Raw genomic sequence first — 21,393 nt, forward strand, 5'->3', positions numbered from 1 at the left:
ATCTATAGTGTATTTACATTTCAACTTATTCTACTGTTTATAGCAAGGGAACCATTTAAAAAATGTTGTTGAACGTTGTTTATAAAAAATAAACATAGAAATTGATTGAGCGGCAAAACATAACAAAACAATTGAGAATAAATTATTAATAATTGACATGTAGAAAAGGGGTCCAAAAGAGTGTTACTACAAGCATTTGCTAGTAAATTCATCGAACGTTGGTGAGTCTATATACGCAGAATACCCCTTGGAATGAACGCATGCGCATAAATATCACCATTTTTATCATCATTTCGATACGAAGTCAGTAATAAAGTAAATTTTAAGGGTACAGACAAAAGGGAATAATATTAAGTAAGTGTTTTACAGAAATTTCAGTTTATTCTGTTCTTATAATATATGTGCGACAACTCGTGAAAAGTTGTCAATTTTCTTTAATAGTTAATATGAATGTTGTGTTTAAGTCGTCTATGCTTCGTATATACTATCGTTATTTTTATAGAAGCTATAAATGTGAAGTGTTGCTTTGGTTTTTGATTCTCAGTTGATGAATTATATCAAACGGTTCATACTTCTATACTTCGGATTTTCGTGGCCACAACAATTTTTGACAATGGAATGGTACAGAATCAAGGAAGCTGGCTGAAGCGATTATGTCAGTATAAATTGGTGCTAAACACATTAAATAAAAAGAAAATAAAAAAAATATGTATGTATACATAGAAACAGGCGTAGTGTTGGTTGACTTTTGTCGCCAATAGTTGTGTAAACGATGCCAATTTGAAGGACCTCGTACTTTTCACCAAAAAAATAAGTTTCTGACATTTCTAATAGAAAATCTAAATTGGTCGAAAATTTCGGTATGTTTTTTTTTTGCTTCCGATCAATACAGTAAACGAACAGGGAAATTTGTGTATCGTACAGGGTAAGAGTATAGAGACGTTTAATAATAGTGTTTCGTGCACGTTTCTTGTGTTAACTACTAGAGGTAGAAACTATCATTTTAGTTCGGCCATAGAACAATCATGCAAATAAATCACGAGACAAACTGTTGCGCATTGAATGTGTTATGCTGGAAATCACATGTATATGTCACTACAACATTTCCTTAGAACAAATTGTCTGGTCTTGGTAAACAGCCATCTATCACAGGCGACCAGAGTAAGACAGTGTAAAATTGAAGTTTTCATTTTGTATTTATATCATCGTCGTCATTTGGTACTGTTTTTTTTCATTCTTTTATTTATCACGAGAATAGTTGCCGTGATGTATAGCAATGATTCACGATTTTAATCTTTCGTTCCTTCTCTCATCCCAATTTTTAGCCTATCAAGCTGGCTCACCAGTTTTGGTTTTCGTTCCCTCCGCCGGGAACATCTGGTGGAAGTTCTTCAAGTAAGTTGGTTCGGCAATTTATTTTCGTTATTGATGCATCCATTACCCCTCCTCTATCCCACAATATAAGTATATTTTTATAACAGATACTTCATTTTTATAACATTTGAAAGTAATGATGTATTATTGCACCCGTTGAATAGCGATAACAACCAACGAGTCAACGATGTAGTATGTCAAGGCTTTCCGCGTTAACAGTTATTTTAAAAATAAATACGTGTAACAAGTATATAAAATGTATATTAATCAAGTAAAGTAAAGGTCTAGTCGAGAAAGTAAAACTCTGATGAAACTTCATATTTTATATTGTACGTACAGTTTCTACCATGCGCAACGTCGACGGGTTACTCACAAACCTTTGGTAAATTTAGCGGATATAAGATTGTCGTGATATTATGACACTATCATTTTGATCATTATATTAAACCAAAATGTCGGTGTTTCATGATAGTAGAATAATTAAAATATAAATTTACTAACTGTACCCTGCCACGCTTTGCTGTAGCACATAGTGGTTACATGGTTGAGTTGATTTCTTTTCAATTTTTCATGTCGTAACAACTATCCAAGAAGAGTAGGTTGTTCTGTATATTGTATTATACTTCGAGCTTAATCGGTTCCGAACTTTTCGAGTATTTAACGCGTATACAAACGTTTGTATATATATAAACACAATTTCAGTTCACGATTTTGTCAAATACTTGGAAAGAAGATGTTTCCTTCACATAGAACCCATATTTAATACGGAATGGTCGATTTTCATTAGAAGCTTAATCTCAGAAACGCACTATCGCCATATAAAAAATTATTTTTCTCCAATTTTCTCAATTTTTTGAGCTCAATCGTTTCCACACTTTTCGAGTTTTTGACGCGTACACAAACGAACACAACATTTTTATATACAGGGTGGGCCATTTAAAGTGGAAGCATCTGGCAACCCCATAACTTTTGACAGAGATGTCAGATTAACAAATGTCATACCGCGTTGGAAGCGTCATTTCAGTACAATTTTAACCATGGAACAATACACACCTAAACAACGCGCTGAAATTGTCCAGCTGTACATTCAAAATAACTTCTCAATTGTGTTAACAAAAACGTGCGTGGAAAAATAAAAATAAAGTTAAAACATCGCCTGGAGACAACACTATACGTCGATTATATGCCAAATTTATATCGTCTGGTAGTGTTGGTAATGCCAGTCATCTGTCCAGACAACGACCAAGACGTTTCGACGAGAATATTGATGCCGTTCGAGCCAGTGTTGCAGAGACTCCATCGACATCAGGTCGCCATCGTTCGCAAGAGTTAGGCATCGCTCGAACCACTCTCCGACGCATAATTTGAAAATGTTTCCGTATAAAATTCAAATGGCTCAACAACTTAACCCATCTGACTTACCACGTCGATTTGATTTTGCGAAATGGACCATAGAAATGGCCAAAAATGAACGTGGCTTTTGGCAAAAAATCATAATGTCTGATGAGGCGCATTTCAACTTGAATGGAGGAGTGAATAAACAAAATTGTCGGTTTTATGCTACTGAAAACCCTCAATTCATCGAAACGCAACCTCTTTACGACCAAAAAGTTACTGTGTGGTGTGGCATTTATGCCGATAAAGTCATCGGCCCGTACTTCTTTGAAAACGAAAATGGAGCAACGGTAACCGTGAATGGGGAGCGTTATCGGACAATGATAACCGATTTTTTATTGCCATTTGTTCGTGAAAATGAATTGGACAATTACTGGTTCCAACAGGACGGCGCTACATGCCATACAGCGGCTGCCACGACCAAATTATTGCGCGAAATGTTCCCCGGAAGATTAATATCGAAAAACGGCGATTATGACTGGCCACCGAGATCACCTGATTTGACGCCTCCTGACATTTTTTTTATGGGGATATTTAAAACCCAAGGTATACACTGGTAAACCAAGCACCCTGGCTGCGCTGAAAGACAATATCCGACAAAAAATTGTTGCCATATCGGCCGAATGCCGAAAAAAGGGCACATTTTGCGGTCAAGGCCAGAGGCGGTCATTTACGAGATATTATAATCAAAAAGTAGTTAGAACAAATCTCCTTGGACCAAAATAAATTAATTTAAAAAAAAAATTTAAAATTCCACTTCTTTACTTTGCTATTGCAAAAACAAATCCTTCCACTTTAAATGGCCCACCCTGTATATATAGAGATAGAGATGGATGAGGGCAATCGATAAATTTTAAATCATTTCGAAACACAATTTCAGTTCACGATTTTGTCAAATACTTGGAAAGAAGATGTTTCCTTCACATAGAACCCATATTTAATACGGAATGGTCGATTTTCATTAGAAGCTTAATCTCAGAAACGCACTTTCGCCATATAAAAAATCATTTTTCTCCAATTTTCTCAATTTCTCATGCCCTAACAACATTCCTCGGAGTGAAATGTATATTGTGTCCAACTTTGAGCTCAATCGGTTCCGTACTTTTCGAGTTTTTGACGCGTACACAAACGATATAGAGATGGATGAGGGCAATCGATAAATTTTAAATCATTTCGAAACACAATTTTAGTTCACGATTTTGTCAAATACTTGGAAAGAAGATGTTTCCTTCACATAGAACCCATATTTAATACGGAATGGTCGATTTTCATTAGAAGCTTAATTTCAGAAACGCATGGCCATATAAAAAATCATTTCTCTCCAATTTTCTCAATTTTTCATGCCCTAACAACATTCCTCGGAGTGAAATGTATATTGTGTCCAACTTTGAGCTCAATCGGTTCCGTACTTTTCGAGTTTTTGACGCGTACACAAACGAACACAACATTTATATATATATATATATATATATATATATATATATATATATATATATATATAGATATATATATATATATATATATATATATATATCTTCTTCTTCTTCTTCAATGGCACTAACGTTCCTAGAGGAACTTCGCCGTCTCAACGTAGTATTACTTGCGTCATTTTTATTAGTACTTAGTTGAGATTTCTATGCCAAATAACACGCCTTGAATGCATTCTGAGTGGCAAGCTCTAGAATACGCGTGATCACAGTGCAAGTCGGAGGAAATTTCTTTGACGAAAAATTCCCCCGACCAGAACGGGAATCGAACCCGAACACCCGGCATGTTAGTTATGACGCTAACCACTCGGCCACGTGAACACTATATATATATATATATATATATATATATATATATATATATATATATATATATATATATGTATATATATATATATATATATATATATATATATATATATAGAGAGAGAGAGAGAGAGAGAGAGAGAGAGAGAGAGAGAGAGAGAGAGAGAGAGAGAGAGAGAGATTCACACAATTCACAGAATGATCATCAATTATGCCTGAATTACAACAAGTTTATAATGCATAGGTCCTCTTTTGTGCTCAATTCGTTCAAATAATTTTTACGGAATGCTTTCAAGCAACCAGCGATACGTTGAAATCTGTATCTCCTCCTTTAATACGTTGAGCCCCGAATTGTTCTTGCTACGCTTTTCATTCAGCCCACATTAAGAGCATTTGCACAATCAGTGTCGATTCCCGCTCCCAAAGATATGTATGAACAGAAAATAGTCAGAAATTCAACTAGAAAGTAGTCACACGTCGTAAAACATCCTAAAATTTTGATTTCCTTATATAGTAACTGTCAGCCTGGCATGTAGCAATGAAGCAAATGAGTCTGATTTTATAAATATTGGTTTCGTGCAAAGAAAACATTCTCTGAATAGAAAGAAGATTTGTATGAGAATTTTTTTGCGTGCATGTTGCAAATTGAAGTCTGGGGAACCGACTGCACAGCGCTGGCAGGCTACAAATGCTGGCCAAATAAATAAATAAATTCCCAAAAATTAGATTTAAATGCATGTTTTCAGGAAAGTTTACAGATATTCTTGATATTTTAATGTAAGTTCGATTAGGGTGGTTCATGTTAGGGGCGTTCAAAAAACCAATTCCGAAAAATTCATTTTGCAGGGTAATGTTTCTGAAAAATTTCTTCATCAAACACATAAAATCAGTTGAGTTGAGACAAAAAGAACAAAATTATTATGGAAAAATCTGTACCATATTCATGATTAGCTTTTGAAATGACGATTTGTGAAAGTGTAATGTGCTAATTATAGATATGATAAACATGTGACGTATACCTGATTAAAATTCGGCTCTGTTACAGCGAAAATGCTAATTAGCTTACAATAAATAAATGGGACAAAAAAAAGCTAACAATAGCGAATGTTATATGAATTCAATATATAAATTGAAGCGTGCACTATATAATGATATCAATTGTGAAGAACTGTGATATCAATGGCCGTTTATTTTGTTCAGAACAGATGAAGAGATTTATTTTATACGTCCAAAAATCAAAAATAATATATAAAAATCAAAATCAAAAAGTCCAAAAATCAAAAATAATATATATATTATACGTCCAAAATTTTTTCATGTCAAAATACCAACACACCACGTGTTGAGTGGTAGTGGTGCGGTGTCCAATTCGCTTCTTCGACACTACGCTCTGCCGGCGCTTGGGGTGAAAATGCAAGAGAGACTGTACACCATTTTCGAACATCATATGAAACATTAGGATTAAACATCGTATGTCCAAACAAACTACGAATACAAACATCTCACATTTTCAAACATAGTTACGAAAAAATCATGTTTGTATTCAAACACAAAACTGCGAACAGCAGCGTGGACATGTTTATCCCGGACGCAGTGTTTTTTTTTGTGAAACATGGAAGACTGACCGGGGGATTTTTCGTCAAAGATATTTCCTTCGACTTGCACTGTGGTCACGCCTATTCTAGAGCTTGCCACTCGAAATACATTCAAGGCGTGATATTTGGCTTACAAAATCTCAACAAAGTATTCATAAATGACGCTAGTTAATGCATACTTTGAGACGTCAAAAGTTCCACAGGGAACGTTAACGCCATTCATATATGTAATTACTAGTTGACCCGGCAAACGTTGTTTTGCCATAAACATTATTTGGTGAAAAATATACGTTTGCTGTTTTCAATATGGACGGCTAAATTTATAACTGCTGGATCCGTTAATAAATTGGAAAACCAAAGATACGCCAGACAACTTTATTGGAGGTGATGTACCGATGAATTTGGTAGCGCATTATTCCGTCGTTGTCATTTCATCGAGGAGAATTCACATCGGTATTCTGAATTTGAAACACAGCCATATTGTTTCATTTCTTCATCGATTTGCAGAACTCAACATTAGTATGAGCATTGAATGTTTGAATGTTTTGCTCAGCTGAGGCGAGTATGGTACTACCCAACGATTGTGAATGTCAGTGCTGCGTTGTTGATATTTGTGAATGGTTGTCCGCCATTATCAGTACTTCTTCGTTGATATATTGGACATCCGCCTACGCTTGCCCTCATGTCGTTGGTGAAATCTTTGGGAAAACGCTTCGTACATTTTTCATCAAGGCGATAATAGTTTTAGATCGACACCGGGCCATGAATCATGTTTGTGGTAAAAGTATCGTACAGTCACTCATAATCCATCATCAGCAGACTCGAAAATAATTTTAAATTGTTAAAAATTGAGTGGAAATTATTACTCGATGTTGTAATAATACTATATACTTAACTATCTATCTATATATATATATATATATATATATATATATATATATATATATATATATATATATATATATATATATATATATATATATATATATATATATATATATATATATATATATATATATATATATAAATGGATTTCTGTCTGTCTGATTCTTATGGACTCGGAAACTACTGAACCGATCGACATGAAAATTGGTACGTAGCGGTTTTTGGGGCCGGGGAAGGTTTTCGTGATAGTTTGAGACCCCCCTCCCCAATCTAAGGGGGGCTGCCATACAAATGAAACACAAATTTCTGCATTACTCGAGAATCAATCAAGCAAATGAAACGAAATTTGGCATGTGGAGGGTTTAGGGTGCAGTAAATGTTTCTATGGTGGTTAGACACTTCACCCCCCCTCTCTAAAGGGGGGCTGCCATACAAATGAAACACAAATTTCTGCATTACTCGAGAATTAATCAAGCAAACGGAACCAAATTTGGCATCTGAAAGTTTAGGGTGCAATAAATGATTCTATGGTGGATAGATACTCCTCCCTCTCTCTAAGGAGGGGCTGCCATACAAATGAAACACAAATTTCTGCATTACTCGAGATTTAATCAAGCAAACGAAACCAATTTGACATGTGGAGGATTTAGGGTGCAATAGATGTTTCTATGGTCCATCAGACCTCCACCCCCTCTCTAAGGGGGGGAGGTCTGCCATACAAATGAAACCCAGATTTCTGCATTACTCGAGAATTAATCAAGCAAATGAAACCAAATTTGGCATGTGGAGGTTCTAGGGTGCAATAAATAATTCTATGGTGGATAAATGCTCCTCCCTCTTTTAGATGGGGGGGGGGGAATTTTAGGGGGCACGAAACGTTTCTAAGGTGAATAGACACTCCCCCCACTCTCTAAGGGGAGAAGAGGAGAGGGATCTGTCTTTATTCTATCATATTTTCTGTATCAAACATTTATTCCATTTAGCGGAGAAACATGCAAGTGGTTGAAAAATATTGAACGAGAATTGTGTCTGAAAATAATTTGATATTATAATGATGAGTTTTGGTAGAAGTACTAGGAATTTTTTAGTGAAAGGTAATTTCAACGGGGTCGACTGGAAGATCAATCAATGAACAGTTCTGCGATTGGACTCATGAACTTGCGCTTAGTAAGAAAACGTGAATGTTTGAAGGTATTGATAACAAAAAACAAATTTTGGGCGGGACGAAGTTTGCCGGGTCAGCTAGTTTTTCTATAAATATCCTTGCATTTCTGCAAAAACTTTATTCATTATATGAAATCATCTTCAGAGACAATTCTTGTTCAAGATTTTTCCCCATTTGCAGAGCATGTGTTATTCTGTTACATAGAACTCATATTAGAGCATATTTTCTTTTTTTTTCGGTGGGTTATATTTTCATTATAATTGTTGTTTTGAAAGCGTGTTTATTTCGCCCGGAATTTCTCTTCCTTTTTCGCACGGAACACGAAACACGAAGCTCAATGATATCTATATCGAATTGCGTTTCAAGATTGCTATATTTGCACAGCCCGATTATATAATATTGCGATCGGGTTGATGTTGTAACTGGTCATCGAAGACTTCATTTTTTGTTTGAAAAAACGTGATGGTAATAGCAAAGGCAGGGTCGGCGTTGCTCGTGATAGCGTCTCGCAAGTGAATGTATTTTTCCTCACTGTTTATTGTGTCTAGGAATCGCAGTCGTTCGCTCTCTTCCTCTCTACCGTTCGCAAGTAATTCTACGATCAGACTGCGAACGTAAGGAACTTTAAGAACGTTAGTATAATTGAAGAAGAAGATGTGTGCCAACGACGAACTCCAGATTATTGTTTCTTCTCCGAATCACGATTACTCGAGTCGCTGTGCAGTCTTCTACCAGGATTCTAGAAAATTCTTCAGCAACATGCGCATTGGTCTACACACATGTTTTTCAGTTGTAATTATTATTTACAGAATTGATGATTGGTTGTCACCTTGGAATCCAAGCCTGTATGATATGAAGAATTTGAATAATTGATTGTGCTCATTCAAAAAGGCTTCCAGTTCGCCGACAATGCACCTGGTTTTAGCCGAACTGATGTTACTGGAGCATGTGTGAATGATATTCGATATTAAACATACGGTAAATGGTATCCTAGCGGTATCACATATAGTTTACGAACTATTCTCATCCCTACCATGTTTTTTGAGCATAATTTCATAAAAATCGGTCAAGCCGTTTCGAAGGAGTTCGACCACGAACGGCGTGACACGAGATTTTTATATATATAGAAAAAGATATAACCATTATCAAAGAGAAATATGCACGCAGAAACATCACATGTGGAAATACAGTTTCATACTGTTGCTTAATATATGCAACAATATCAATCTGTCGAGACAACATTATTAAAAAAATTAAAGTAATGAATATGTATAATATTTGTGAATTTTTTGTACCGTGTCGGAATCTTAGTCATGATGTTCAGCAGCAGTAAAAATAATTGAAAATGTTTCCAAAAATATTTTTTTCTGCTATGCGATTGAACAATCTTTTTATTCATTCAAGCATGTATTTTAGCCAATTCAGAAATATTTACTTCGCGTTAGTTTTATGGCAATAGTACGTTTACCAGACCAGCGCCGAATAAATTAAAAATGTCCAGTATCGTCAGTCATTCTCCAATCACCTCGAGAACACCTTCCTCCACAGCACATACCCACCGTGTGCGAGATCCATCCCGGAGTCCGCCGCCTCTTTCTTGCACTTTGCTGAAAACAGTTTTGGCGTCTCTTTCACCGACATTCTGGCCACATGTCCAGCCCACTGTAACCTGCCACGTTGTTTTACCTTCACTATATCAGCACATTTATAAGCTTGATACAGCTCGTGATTCATAGATCTGCGCCTCATTCTATCTTCCAGTTTACCGCCGAGTATTGAACGTAGCACTCTACGTTCAAAAACATCCTGCTCTCGTCCATGCTTCATGTCCGTAAAGAACAAAAGAGGCTTTCAGCGTTCTATACAGTACTAGTTTCGTGTGAGTTTGTAGACTACGGAACTCCCGCTGGCTACGTAGTTCATAGAATAATATTATCGGTTGAAAGGCTGAGATTCTACATCCGTGGCCGAGTGGTTAGCGTCTCACATTCTTATCCCGGGTGTTCGGGTTCGATTCCTGTTCTGATCGGGGGATTTTTCGTCAAAGGAATTTCTTCCGACTTGCACTGTGTTCACGCGTATTCTAGAGTATTACGTGAATTTATGTGGACAATTAATTACTTCAATTAACATTATATTATTCGCATAGCTTGACGTAAACACCTGGTTGCTAGTTGGATAATATTAGTATGTACATTCCCGATAATAGTCAAAACTTCTCTGTCGGTAGTCGGTGTGGGTGTGGTTGTCTATTCGTATGCGTGATTTAGATCATTCTAACGTCATTCGGATCAGAACTGTGTTATAACATTATTTTCCACAGCTACAACCGTCGGTCTGTCCATAAGCAGATTGCCGTTCTTGGCCGGTACATGGTTACACATGGCTGGCGTAGGGAAATCCGCCCATGAAAATAATTAGATTAGTAATGAAATGAAGCTCCGCGACTCATTTCTCGCATAGCTGTTTTTTTTGCGATGGCGAGCACTCGCGCTTCATCCGACGGTGGACTTTTTTCCGTCAGCTCTCGCATTCCCGTACCTCTCTCTGTTCTGACGCGTAGCCACAGTGAGCATACGTTTTTTGGCCTAGTTACACTCGTTTGTCACACTTTGGCACTCGACATCAAACCCGCTACTGTGTAATAGATAAAAAATTTGTAACGATAAGATAGGGGGCCTGATTCTCGAATACACTACGAATACACGAATACACTACGAAACTTCACGGTGGAAACGGAATGAAACATATTCGCGATGACAACGGTACGGTGTCGACATCTGGATACGAGATTAGTTTCCCACTAAACTTATCATTATAATATCCAATTATCTTCAGATGAAATTTTTGTATGAGATTATTATACCACATGAAGAAAACAAAGTTTTCCACTCACATCAAACACCAGTTTGATACGAAGAAGTTAATTTTCATTAATGATTTTTTATTGGAAAAGTGCTCATTTTGCCTGAAAACTCATCATTATCTTCGACACTTCACTAACTCGTAAAACGTAGTTCAATGGCGTGCCGTTTATTTCGTTTCCACCGTGAAGTGTATTCGAGAATCAGGCCCAGGAATGCTACTGTGAAATATACAGTCTTCAGAATGTTACGCAGTGCTGATGTGTAACAAGTTGTTTGTACTCAGTTGAGCTCTCACTCCTTGTATACATGTTAGGGTGCCAATGAATGTATGGGAAAAAATCGACCCTAAAATTTCAAAAAGTTGCCCTAATAAAAGAAGTTCACCACCTCGAAAAACACCCTATGCAAAATTTCAGCTCAATCAGACTTAAGGGAGAAGGGTGCAACGGTCAAAGTTTGAGTTTTTTGAGAATCGAAAAATCAATCGGGGTTTTCGAAAAAAAAAATGTTTGATGCTAAATGTATTAAAATGCATGAAACGTCGAAATCTAGTGTCATCTCGAAAAAAAAATGTTTGTCAAAAATCGACACTCTGGGACTTTGGAATACGAGACGAAAAGTATGGTGCCAACAAAAATAGTTATCTCGATTTTTCATTCGGAACTTGCTGCGAAATGCATACCATACTTTTTGTCTAGTATTCTGCAAAAAAAAACTAAGTCCCGGAGTGTCGATTTTTGACAAAAAAAATGTTTTCGAGATGACACCAGATTTCAACATTTTATGCAATTTGAAGACATTTGGCATCATTTTTTTTTCGAAAACTCCGATTTCCTTTACTCCCTCTTTGGGTGATTTTTCAATATTCAAAAATTGGTACCCTAATACACATACATACATCTGTTTGGTTACTCAACAGAGAAATTTTTCTTCACACAAGTGTATACGGTTGGTATGGAGGCGCGCTGTTGTTTTTATGCTTTGCTTGAAACGAGCGAAGACAAAGTGGTCGCCAGAATTTGAAGTGTTTTGTGTATAGAATGAGGCGCTCATCACACAAGTGAGAAACGATGTTGAATATCTGAACTCTGCGCTGTGTTCAATCGGCGCTCTCTTGTTAATAAATTGGGTACACTCCGTGATGGGGCTGCAGTGGACTGGAATTGCGCCGGTTGATAAGGGTGCTCGCGTTCCCAGCGGGAACCGCGCCGGGTGGAAGCAGGAACCGCTGTGTTTCTTCCCAGGAGGGCAACTGGGCCGGACTCCTTGGGTTGGCTTCGCCTCATGAACTCGTGGTGTATGGTGTGGTGTGCAAATTCTGCATGCCGCGAGATGCTGTCACTTCAGTTCGGTCGGTGTGGAACTGAACATTCTCCCCCAGGCACAAAGTGGAAGATTCGGAAGTAAGGTTATTGGCTATAGGCAAAGGTGCAAGTTTGTGTATTGGTAATCTAAAGTATCTGCTTTTCCTGGATATACATTATTCTTAACTTCGATCTGGTATTACTGGGTGGATAACTCGAATGATGGTAATGACGTTGAAAACTATTTTCACACTCTTTACCTCAGCTCATACACTCTTTGGGAGGAATCGTTCTTAGATGATGTTTCATTTCGAATGGTAGCTGAGAATTGCTGATACGACCACCTACTTGAAGCAGACCCTTGTCTAGAAACGGTCTCAAATTGTTTAGACGGTAATTGGACTGTTCTGACACGATACACTCGATCTGCTTCGCGAATTCTTGGTGTTGAACAGCTTGGTGAGGAAGAAACTTTAACAAATCAGGAGGATCATTGCGCTCATCAATTTCACGAGGATGTCCGAGTTCCTCGTACTCGTTTTCACGTAACTCTCTGGCAGATTGTTCTCGTGATACGGCATCCGCAGGGTTTTGGTCTGTTCGAAAATCTGCCAGCTGGGAAGCGTTGTCTCTCAATTAAAAATGGACGATGGAACGACCACTGTCTTCTTGATTATGGGTTGAAGCAAACTGTGGTACACATTGCTCATCCTCGCTGGATGGAACTATTTTCCTCCTACTAGCCATCCTAGTTGAGAGTCGTGAAGACTAGGGAGGTCGTCGTTCAGTTTCAAACACCCTTGTTTTATAATGTCGTAAAACCAATCCATTCCAATAAGCGAATCGACTTGGCCGGGATCAGCCAGTTGCAGACCACGAGGAAGCTCAAAATTTTCCAAATTTATTTTCACCGACGGAACGTGACTAGTTATTTTCGGTGAGACCAAGCAATTTACGATGAAGGAGAAATCACTGCATCTAGAGCGGACTTGTACGGTTCATTCTTGTTTAATAGTTGACCTTACACTGCCTATGCCTGTCACTTACCTCCTCCACATCAATACCAAGTAAGGTGACTAATGATTGGGTTATGAAACTCACCTGGGAACCGCAATCTAGCAGAGCTTTGCACACACGAGGACGTTGCTGATGATCTAACACATTAACGAGGACAGTGAGTAACACCACCTGACTCGCTGGATTCTTCGGGTTGTTGGAGTGTGCTGCTGTTACCGATAGCTGGTGATCGGCATCCACGTTGAATTCTGCAACCTTGCCTGGACCCGGAACCGCAGGATTCGGCTTCGCTGGGGGGCACTTCTCTTCAATGCCTTCATCCGAAGGCCAGGGTGAGTTGGCACGGTTCTCCAAATGATGTAATGTATGGTGTCTCTTGTTGCACTTGAAACACGATTTCTCGAACGGCAGTTCTTCACGCTATGTCCACGCCTTAAGCAGTTGAAGCAGACATTTTTCTCCTTGATTTTGGACAGCCGGTCACTCACAGTGAGGCTGTTGAACCACGAACACTTGAACGTTGGATGGGCTTCTCCACATATTTCACATAGCTGATTCGTCGTTGTTGCTGCGTTGACTCTTGGAATGCTTTGTTTTCCCATGGGTTGCTTCGTTGTCGGCCGTTGGGGTCTGGATTCATCACAAGAACCATGGCATCTCTCCAGAACTGAGACGTGGTCCTTCAAAAACTGGATGGTATTCTCGTATGTAGGAAGGTCTCCTCGCTTGATGGTAGACTCCCACTGCTTCTTTGTTGTAGCATCCAACGCACGAGCGATCAGATAAATGACGATCAGTTCCGATACTCCGGTGAACTGTTGGTTGAGGAATTTCAAATTTTGCACGTGACCACTGATGGACTCGACCAGCGATCGTAGCTCAACGTAATCCTCTTTCTCCAATTTATTCGTTCCGAGTAAACCGGCGATATGAATGTCAATCATTCGCCGCTTGTCCTCAAATCTTTCTTCCAATAGTTGCCAGGCGTGCTCGTAGTTTCCGTCGCTAATTGTTTTTAAGTCGATCAATCCTGCTGCGTCACTAACGAGAGCTTTCTCAAGGTGATAAAGCTTTATTCGTGGTGCTTCGTTGGTGCGATCCACAGCGTCTCGAAGCATGATCTTAAATTTTTCCCAGTTCTCGTACCTCCCGTCAAACGTGGGAATGACACGAGGAAGGGACTGCTGAATCACGACGGGTTGTTGATTCACAGCTAATGGCATCGCTTGTTGAAGATCATTCGGTGGAGGTGCGGTCAAATTCTCAAGCCAGGTTTCGAGAATGGTTGACACCTCTTCATGCAACGTTTCAAAATACAAGAACTTTGCATCTTGATCCTCTAGCTGGTTGGGTGAAATACTTGCCATAACTTGCTGATGATATTGGTGGTACTCGGTGTAGGCAGTTTCCACCTTCCTGATGTAGACCTTCACTTGAGCAGGAGTGAGCTCAGTCTGATCCACTTGCTTCAAAATGTTCTTGATACGCGTGACGTTGCCTTGTGCTGTGCCACGCATTTGGATCAACACGTTCAGTGTTGCCTCTGCATCTTCAACGTCCTTGGCGGACGGCTTGATTGGCGTTCTTGTTGTTGCCATTTTTTCCACTAATTGTCTTTTGATTATTTTACTCACTTGTGTTCGGTTTGTAAATTTTTTACTCGAACTTAAGTCTTTGTGTTTGCTCACTTTTTTGAATTTTCTCCGTGTTTGCTTCCGATCCCTCACATCCACTCCACACTGCGCAGCAATGATATCCATTCGTCGGATGACGAACCAAAATGATGATGGATTTTTCCAGAACCAGAACGATGACACATCCGGACACTCGACACACTTGAGTATCCGGTTCGAAGGACCAATTAATATGTTGGAGCTGCAGTGGACTGTAATTGCGCCGGTTGATAAGGGTGCTCGCAGTCCCAGCGGGAACCGAGTAGGGTGGAAGCAGGAACCGCTGTGTTCCTTCCCAGGAGGGCAACTGGACGGACTCCTTGGGTTGGCTTCGCCTCATGAAGCCAACGTCGCAGTTGGACTGGACTAGCATGGCTAGCAGCAACCGCTTGAACTCGGAGAGCCTTGAGAAAGGCTTTCTAAAAACTCTTCTAGAAAACATTAAACTCTTTTAAGTTGCGGCAGAAATGGAGGATTGGATGTTCCGGCGGTCGGTGTGGAACTCAACACTCCGTATCAAGAGAGAATACGTGTTTATTATGAACGCGCGCTGATGGAAATTGAACTCCAGGGCAGCGCAGCGTATGTTTTCTGAAAACAATAAAAATATACCAAATATTGGCAAAAATTACTAAAATTTTCGCATTTTTATATGGGACATACTGTTTTTCTTGAACATCATTTCCAATATATGAAATTTGTTATGTTAGAACCAAGAATACCATGTTTTATATAGTTTTTAATGTAGAATCATATGAAAACGATTTCGCAAAGTATTCATGTTTTTTTCAAAATTCATATTTTCATTTAGTCCAGTTTGATTATATGTGATTATACGTCAAACTTTATTAAGTGGAAATAGTTTTCTAACAAAAAAAGGTGAAATAAATATAAAAAGAGTGTGTTTAAAATGTTTTTTTCTCAAATATTTAATGGATTTTCCAAGAACTTTGCTGTACATCATATTTCAATCAGGCAGCTTTATTTCGAGTTACAATTCTGTAAAAAGTTTAATGATTCTGGATACTTTCGACTGATTTGACGTGGAATTGCTCTATACTTAAGAACAATGCAATTGAGGTTTTTTGAAATATACTTTACCCCGAATCCAAACCCATCTTCCCATCCATATATACATATTCGTAATATTCTAATCAGATACAAAAGCAGGACCAACCGAGGAGGAAAAACAAAAGGAACGCCAGAAAAATGAAAGTGCAGAACGTGAACAACAGAAACACCAGAAGATCGAAGCCGCTATCATAAAGGTATGTAATGTAAACTTTGTTCTTGGATGCAAGTCATAGTAAGTGTTGAGCAGAGATTTTATTATTTGAAAAACAAAATTTATTTCATCTTTATCTTTATTTCATCTGACTATATATCGTCATATTGAAAAATTGGCGGGGAAAAGCCAAAATGGCGTAAAAACCCCACATCTTTACATCATACATTGCAAGGTGCACATAAAAACATATCATGGTCAAAATATAAACATTAATATAAACATAATCATTTAGCACAACTCATCGTTGGAAGCGTCTTCGTCCAGTATTCATTCTTGATTCAGTGGTCCATGTTGAATCCGGCAACGGAAAGCTTCGGCAGATTGGTTGAAGTCGAAGAATTCATAAAACACGTTGAATCGTGCTGACATAAAGCGAATAGGGTCGTGTAAGCCGTAGTTCCCCAAACGTGGTCCAAGATGAAGGAAGCTTCTTGTGCGAAGGACTTTCTCAGGTGCATAGATGTATATCTCCGCAAGAATACCAGGACTATCAATTTCTCCCAAAAGCACTTTGGCTGTAAACAATGCCTGGCTTACCTTCCTTCTATTCTGGAGTGTCTCAAGTCCCAGTAATTGGCAGCGGGCCTCGTAGGGTGGGAGATTAATTGGATCATTCCATGTAAGAGTACGTAGAGCATAACGGACGAATTTTCTTTGAATTGATTCGATTCTTTCCACCCACAATGTTTGATAGGGGCACCAGACCACCACACCGAATTCCAGAACCGATCGAACAAGCGTACAGAATAATGCTTTCAGGCAAGTGGGATCGCGAAATTGATCCGAAATTTTGAAGATGAATCCGAGAAGCTTATTGGCCTTGGATATTATGTCCTAGTAGTGCGGCTTGAATTTTAAAGCTGAGTCAAGCGTAATTCCGAGATCACGTATTTTTTCTACACGTAGCAAAGGATGATGATCGATCATGTATGTAAACGTTATTGGCTTGAGTTTTCGATGAAATGTAATGACGTTGCATTTTTGAACATTTAGTGAAAGGAAGTTTCTTAAGCACCACTCATCGAAAGTGTTTAGCAGGTGCTGCAGTCGCAAGCAGTCAGCCGTTTCCCGAACTGTCATAAAAATTTTGACGTCATCCGCATAGAACAATCGACTACCTATTGAGAGGATCAACCCAATCTCGTTCAAAAATATAGAAAACAGCATCGGTCCGAGGTTGCTGCCTTGAGGTACTCCTGAGCTATTGGTGAACTTTTCCGAGAGATCCGTACCAATTTTCACACACAGTTTTCGGTTCGTAAGATACGACCTGAACCAACGAGTGAGCCTTGGAGATACTCCAAGCTTCTCAAGTTTGGCAAGCAGCATGTTATGATCAACCCTATCAAAAGCAGCCTTGAGGTCGGTGTACACAACATCCACCTGCGCTCCAACTTCCATATTCCTGAGGCAAAGCGAAACGAAAGGAACAAGATTCGTTGAGACGGACCTCTTAGGGTAGAAACCGTGTTGATCAGCAGAAATATAATTTTTGCAGCAAGAAAATAATGCGTCGTTGATTATGATTTCGAATATCTTAGAACAGGCGTTAAGCGATGTGATTCCTCGATAGTTTACGACGTTCTGCTTGTCTCCTTTCTTGTAAACCGGGAACATAAATGAATATTTCCAACGTGTTGGAAACACACCTTGCTGTATCGAGATATTGAACAGTTTCGACAGCGGTATTATAAATTCAGAAGAGCAATTCTTCAGTACGCAGGAAGGAATTCCGTCGGGACCAGCAGTGTTGGAGAATTTCAGTTTTTTATAGCAGATTCAACACAGGCGGATGAAATCGTAGCGATATCAAAATCAAAAATGTCTCTGGGAGTATCTTCTATCGCATCTCCAATCTGGATCGATGAAGCGGAGCGATCGTTAAAAACACTTCTGAAGTGCTCAGCCAGGAGCTTGCATTTTTCAAATGAGCTGCAGGCAATTCTGTTGCCCAAGTGAATTTCCAATGGTAGCCCATCCTCCTTCCGATTTGTTTTCACAAACGACCAGAACTGTCTTGGATTACGCCGTAGATAGTCCTGAATGCGCTGTGTATACCTTTTGTAAAGGAAACGATTGTACGTTCGGTATTCCTTGCTGGCTACTGACAGCAAATATTTGGCAATAGAATTACGGGTGTTACAATACTTGCGGAGCGCTCTTGATCTCAATCGCTTCAAATGACGTAGTCGAGCATTGGACCAGGCAGGCTTCGGAGCAGGTCTGCTCAACGGTACACAGTCAGAAATTACTCGGCTCACGACTTCCTCAAAGTAGTTAACGGCTTCATCTATCGATGGATATTTTCATTATGTTTTTCTTATACACTTTTTATATTGAAACCTCATCTCCTCTACATTAATAGCAGTAAGTTATGGAGTAACAAAGTCTGTATTCATTGAATTGTCTCACAGTCGTGATGGGAGTTTAGGACTCGAATTGGGTTCTTCCGGCTTGCTTTGATATATACATGTTCTTGAACTTATCACCCTGTAACGTCGTGTTTGACCCCGTCGAAACTGACAGCATTCGACTAGTGTAAAGTGACCAGATGGTCAGAGGTCTAACGCGGGACACAAAGAACAAAACATTATGTATATACGTTATGTGAACATAAACCATAGTTTAGCGAGTCTAAACTGATCAGTATTATTTCTTTCTGAGTATCGGCACTCAGTTGCGATTTTTCGTTGGTTTAGATTTTGTTTACGCCCGAAAACCACTCGCTGAATCAGAGCATTTACGCCTGCACTGAGAGGAAAATTTAGTAAATATGACGAATTTTTTGGTACATGTTACCAATTCTCTAGTCATTTTCTACCCTACTAATCATTGGTACATGTTACAAAAAAAGAATGGTAGGCACATATGTCAAACAAACTACAAATTGTTGGTCCAACATTGTTACAATAACAGTGAAAATTTTGCTTCATATTTGTGAGAGGGATCATGGATAATGACAATATTTTTTAATAATTGTTTTTAATTTAAAAAAAAATGTATTTGATTGCGTTTAATTCTACATACTTAGAATACATTATACTAATAACTCATTCTATAAACAACATCAATAATTCTCGTTGGAATCATTCTATAAACTGCGTACAAGAGGCAAATTTTAATCGCAGCCTCAACCACCTCAATTTCATGAGCATTTCCAAAGCAAGTTCCCGAGCAAGTTCCCGTTCCTCTTCCTGCTGCATTGCTCTGATTTGCATCAGCTGACTAGCAGCTGATTAGCAGAGTGACGGTAGAATTAGCACGTTTCATCCGTATTTTGTTCTCTCGTGTCCCTATGAAGAAAAGATATGTTAATACATATGTTAATGATATTAAATATGCAACAAACTATGGATGTTCACCTTAATTTTTTTACGGTCGATGATGTGTTGAAGAAAGATTCCAATCTTAGCGACAAACTCGCCGTTACCTTCAATCCCATAGCTCGGATGGTATTCGGATAGCAAGTATTACGAGTCTGGGATCATGCCAGCTGTAAAGACAAGGAAAAAGGTCAATAGTGTTGTAATGTATAGAATATAACTTATGTTTATCCTTGGCGGGAATATGAAAATAGTTTCCCGACCGAGGTGACTGATGTAATGATGTAAAAAAAACGAATACTTATCTCCGATTTATTTATGTTATATGAATGATTGTACTGCATATAATTTTAAGGGTAACTAAAAAAGAAAAAAATGGTATTAGGTCAATTATGTTAATATGGATCAAAATTTCTTGTGATATTTTCCCCGCCGAAAATATGAAAACAAATTCTCGGGGGAGATGAATACATAATTGAATTCAATAAAAACAAAGTGCTTACCTCCAAATCGCTTCGTCTCCAAATGGCTTTGCAAATGGCGATTGCAAAGTGCTCACATCACAGTTGTTAGGTATGACAATAAAAACAAACTTACTAATGGTATGAAGTAAAATATACGAATTCCTGGTAGGAACATTCATTGCATCTGACATCTTTTTTACCCAATTTTAGTAATATTTACAAAAAATGTGTATATTTTACCAATGTTTTTGCTACTAAAGATTTGGTAGCTGCTTTTACTAAACTATTTCTCCAGTGTGGCAAGCACGATTCAAATTCTAAAATTTTCTTCAAATTACCTAATGGAATGCTCGAAAATTCCAATTCATTTTTCATCGATTTTAGTGTTAACGCAATGACGTACATATCGAGGTGAAGCAGTAGGCGGAGTATACTTGTATTCGCATGCAAAATTTCGTGTCGTAATTATTTGCGTTCTCTATGGAATGTATATGAAAGAAACAAAACAATGGTCAAAATACTCACGGTTTCATGATGATCTCATGAAATTGATGATTCTCATGAAATCTTGCAACGGTTTGTTTTTTAACAGATGGCAATTCTATTGTTACTTATTTCCATTATTTATATGGTAAAAAGGTCCAGAGAGCAGTTGTATTCTTAGTCCTCGGAACCATTAACATTTCCGGTGAAATGCTGCTTAATTGAACACTATTTTCCCACATCACACACACTGACACTGAGAGCCATAATAATATCAATATAGTATGGTAAAACTAATGAAAGTTCGTTTGTTTCTATGGCTAAATGTTTTGCTGAAATATCACTTTTATTCGCATTTTTCAACGTAATTTCACAAATATCCACTGCATGCTGCCACATTATATTCATAATCAGCGGGAACTTCAATGAAACGTATGTTTTCCATTGATAAAACACATACTGAAAATAGCATTATCACATGGATTTGTGTAGGCAATCGAATATAAACACAACGACTGACGTCACTATTTGAGAAATAGTTATTGCAGCGCATGCTATGTCGCTCGAAAAACCACCATCTTTATTACCTTTTTTCCAGTACATTGGTGTTAACGTATGCATTCAAAAAAATGGACTAATTTCGGATGGCGATGAAAGATAATTTACAGGAACAAATTTTCTTCAAATCTTAAGGTGGAAACAGAATGCCGCGTTGTGCGTTGCTTCTCATCAGCTGTCATCGCTTGCGTTTTGTACTAAAACATTCG

General features: G+C 38.3%; 1 protein-coding gene and 1 long non-coding RNA gene across 9 annotated transcripts in view; one reads left to right on the plus strand and one right to left on the minus strand.

Annotated features, from left to right (window-relative positions):
* Positions 1-265: 265 nt before the first annotated feature.
* The window catches only part of LOC129769002 (voltage-gated potassium channel subunit beta-2-like), a 112,446-nt gene continuing 91,318 nt past the window's right edge, over positions 266-21,393 (plus strand). For 2 of the 7 annotated variants that reach the window (XM_055771000.1, XM_055770993.1), the window contains exons 1-3: positions 266-354; positions 1,326-1,395; positions 16,236-16,336. The gene's annotated coding sequence lies outside the window, so the exon portion shown is untranslated. Of the gene's footprint in view, positions 355-434; positions 926-1,325; positions 1,396-16,226; positions 16,337-21,393 lie in introns of those variants that run through there. The other 5 variants (XM_055770998.1, XM_055770996.1, XM_055770995.1 and 2 more) reach the window with 5 other exon arrangements.
* On the minus strand, positions 19,337-20,491 carry LOC129769016 (uncharacterized). Of its 2 annotated transcripts, XR_008741786.1 has the most exons (4): positions 20,384-20,491; positions 20,183-20,233; positions 19,719-20,039; positions 19,337-19,649 (listed from the first exon to the last, which is right to left on the minus strand). It is a non-coding gene; the product is annotated as an uncharacterized LOC129769016 (long non-coding RNA). The 2 variants fall into 2 exon arrangements; XR_008741785.1 differs by lacking the exon at positions 20,384-20,491 and having other exon boundaries at positions 20,183-20,377.

Source organism: Toxorhynchites rutilus, chromosome 2 (assembly GCF_029784135.1).
Source record: "Toxorhynchites rutilus septentrionalis strain SRP chromosome 2, ASM2978413v1, whole genome shotgun sequence".
NCBI lineage: Eukaryota > Metazoa > Arthropoda > Insecta > Diptera > Culicidae > Toxorhynchites > Toxorhynchites rutilus.